This window comes from Triplophysa rosa, unplaced genomic scaffold, assembly GCF_024868665.1.
Source record: "Triplophysa rosa unplaced genomic scaffold, Trosa_1v2 scaffold495, whole genome shotgun sequence".
Taxonomy (NCBI): Eukaryota; Metazoa; Chordata; class Actinopteri; order Cypriniformes; family Nemacheilidae; genus Triplophysa; species Triplophysa rosa.
The window spans coordinates 11,309-14,962 of record NW_026634502.1 but is presented as its reverse complement, the minus strand read 5'-3'; positions in this window follow the sequence as shown (position 1 = coordinate 14,962).

Here is a 3,654-nt window from a genome sequence, read left to right as displayed (position 1 = left end):
GAGATTGTACTGTGGCCTTCCAATGAACCCATTTTTCAAACAACTCAAGTGCAGAATTCATGTTCTGATGCTTGTGAGATATAGCGTCGCTGACGTGTCATGCGTCCCCATTTCTCTCCCAAGATGCTATTGGCTGAGCTCTGTGCTCGAACAGTTCTCGAAAACTAAATGATCCTGTTATACTGGTGCTGGCGGACCGTTGCCAACAAACTAACTAGCTGGTAAATAGGAAAAGGGGCCTGCCAACTTTCTGAGGAGGACCTAAAATGTGCCTCCATGATTAATTTTGCTAATATATTACGCTAGTCTGCAAATCTCACAATAATGATCTGTTGTCTCCTTATTCATGTTGATAAGAGTTTAATTAAATTAGAGCTTGAGGAAGATGCCCGCTGGTCACGCGTAGATTTTCTACATCGGCGATGACAAATGTTTGAGTTGGACACGGATACCTGCAGGTGTCGATGTGTTCGTTTGGATAGCATGTGTAATTTGTATCACTGTGTTAATCGTGAAGGATGGCGGTTGTTACTATTTTATATGGTTTTTGCATAATTTCCAAACTAAAAAAAAAGGAATTATTCATTTCTTATGTCACATTGAGTGTGAATAATAATATACGTCTTAAAGGTAGTTATAAATGTTTTCGATTCAAGACACATGCCACTTGAAGTCCTGGTGCACTATATTAAGTCCACCATCACCATTTAAAGACAAAATACTGTATAATGGAGGAGGGCATTGACTATTATTTCCGTTTTAAGTTGGATGACCATTACTTGAAGCTATCGGATGCCTGATTTTACATCTATATGGACAATTCTGAAAATTTCATCCTTAAGATTCAAAAATCTAGTAATGTTTTCACCATACTGATCAGATGTCAATATTTGGTGGTTAAAATAGCCATATGAAGTCTCTCTTAGTTTTTAAAGCATATTGTATGTGAATAGTCACATCCATAATGCAATTGTCACCTTCATAACGGTCCATATTCCTCATAAATGGGCACATGAAAATTAAAATATAATAACTGTATTATGATCCATGAATAGTCATCCCTTCTCCATTTGTTGAGTATTACTGCTTCTGGTTTGTACATTTTAATTCACAGAAATCCTACAAAAATATGTTGTCTCCCGAAACGTGTGTCCTTTTTTTGTCACATCCATAACACATTATTTTGCTCCCTTTTAAAATATCTCATGCATACACTGATATTGTTCTGATGTCTAAAATCTAAACAGATGATTTAATATATTGGTAATAAATACATGAGAATTTATAGTTCAAGTTTTTGTTGTTGTTGAAAATGTCACCTCCATAACGCTGGACTTGGCCAAATGCAGATCAAATAGAAGCAATAAAATATAGTCACTACCGTAGCCTGTTTGTTTCTGAACCATCATCAAATGTGTAATTTCATGATCTTCCGTGTTCTTAGTTCTGTTGGAAAAGGCTACTGCTGTAAGGAATTTTTCCAAATTCCTGAGTATAAAACTTTGGCACATAACTTGTGATGAGACACAAGACGACACCCCACACATTTTTGCAAATCTAAAATGTATGTACTGTGTTTCTGCGCTGGTTTCAGAGCTGTCCTGATTAAAAATGTAACACTGCTACAAATCCAAAAGAATTCAGTTACTGTAGATGTTCTTCTCTGGCTTTCTCTTAAGAGTAAAACACATATCGTTCACCTTTGATGAGACACATAGGGACCTCTCGGTTTTATTGAGTTGATGTGGTTCATGAACACAGGAAAGCAACCTAAAACACTTTATATCAAGTAATGTTCTGTAAACTTCACTACAATAGTACATAGATTATGTAAGCATATAACACAGAGATGCAGTATTATCATAAGCTTGTGTTGTTTTTCTAACACACTGGTGTCAATGGACCCCTTAACGTCTTTGAAAGGTTTTCACAGGCAGAATACAGCCAGTTTCTGATTTGAGTCTCATCTGTAATCTTCCTCTTCCCTGTAGCTCTGAAATCTCATGTGCACCTCCACATATTCAAACATGAGAACCAATGATGTTTGCAGTCACTGACATCAGACCTGACACAACACATCCTCAGGTGCCATACTCAAATATATGACAAAGCGAGTGAGATTTGGGGGTCTACATGTGAGGGGAACCTTACTTTCAACCTGTTCTTTACTCTAAGCTATACTGTGGAACATGGCTTATATAGACTTAAAAATGCACATAGGTAATATCAACCTTAAAAACAAACAAACAAAAATGTTATTTTTTTAAAGCTTGATATTCTCATGAATACAGTATTTGCTTGAAAATGCAAATGACCTTTTTTAAAAAAGAGAAAAGTTATGTGTGAAACAACATAAAGACAAATGAAAACAGTAAATGATGACAACATGTTTATGTTCCTTATATGGAATAGTTTTTTTTCTTTTTCTTGTAAAGAATTGATCTTTGTTTGAGCATGTTGAGTTTTCACAATCATTTTGCAGCTCATTGGTTGTAATAAACTTCACAAAATCAATATACAGTTAATAGAGTATTACTTGATGGAAGTTGTTTTTTTGTGTTGAAGATACATATTCTAAAACAATATATCCATTGTATAAAAATTAGGGCTGTCAAACGATTAATCGCGATTAATCGCATCCAGAATAAGAGTTTGTTTACATAATATGTACTGTGCATAATAATTTTGTATTTATTAACACATACACATACATGCATATATTTAAGAAAAATCTCAAAATTAATAAACATTTATATATAATTTCAATTATTGGTAAATATAAATAAATACATGTAAATATTTCCTAAGTATGTATTCATGTGTATGTGTTTGTATTTATAAATACAAAATTAATATACACAGTACACAGACATACAGTATATTATGTAAACACAAACTTTTACTCTGGATGCGATTAATCACGATTAATCGTTTGACAGCCCTAATAAAAATCAAGGTATTAAAAATATTACTCCAGTCAGTCTTGTTGATTTGACCATAAAACGAACTACATTTAATATTTTATACCCTGGTTAAATAGCAATTCGTAATGTATCATACAGTATGAAACAATCCCCACAAAATTACAGAATTTCAATGTTTATTAGTTGTTATTAACTTTATTTTATATGATAAATGTTGCTGTAAATTAGACCTTATAGATATTCAAGCAGATTTAGCTATGTGAAAACATTAAATCTAGATTCCTCACTCCACTGCTTGTCCACGGAGAAATCAATATCAATGTAAACGCTTTCACTGATGGGATGTTGATTGAGAACATTATATGGGATATCATTATCCGTATGAGTGATGTTCTGTCATGTCTATTCAGTCTGCACATCCACACACATAATTACCTGTTTGTGTTAGTTTGTTTCCTTTGGTACATTTTCCCTTGTTTTTGAATGAATTGAACGGTTTTAACTGTGTTATATTGTATTGTATCATTTCTGTAAGCACATAACAAAGAAAGGACTTCACAATTAAATAAAAATGCATTGGTTGTACTTAATTGTCACGATAAACTGAATATTGCACTGAAATATGACTAATTTCTACAATATAAGATACTTCTAAAATGTAGACTATATACGTCTACGAAATTGTAGTAGGCTACATTTTGATGGTTTGAGAATCTCTCTCTCTCTCGCG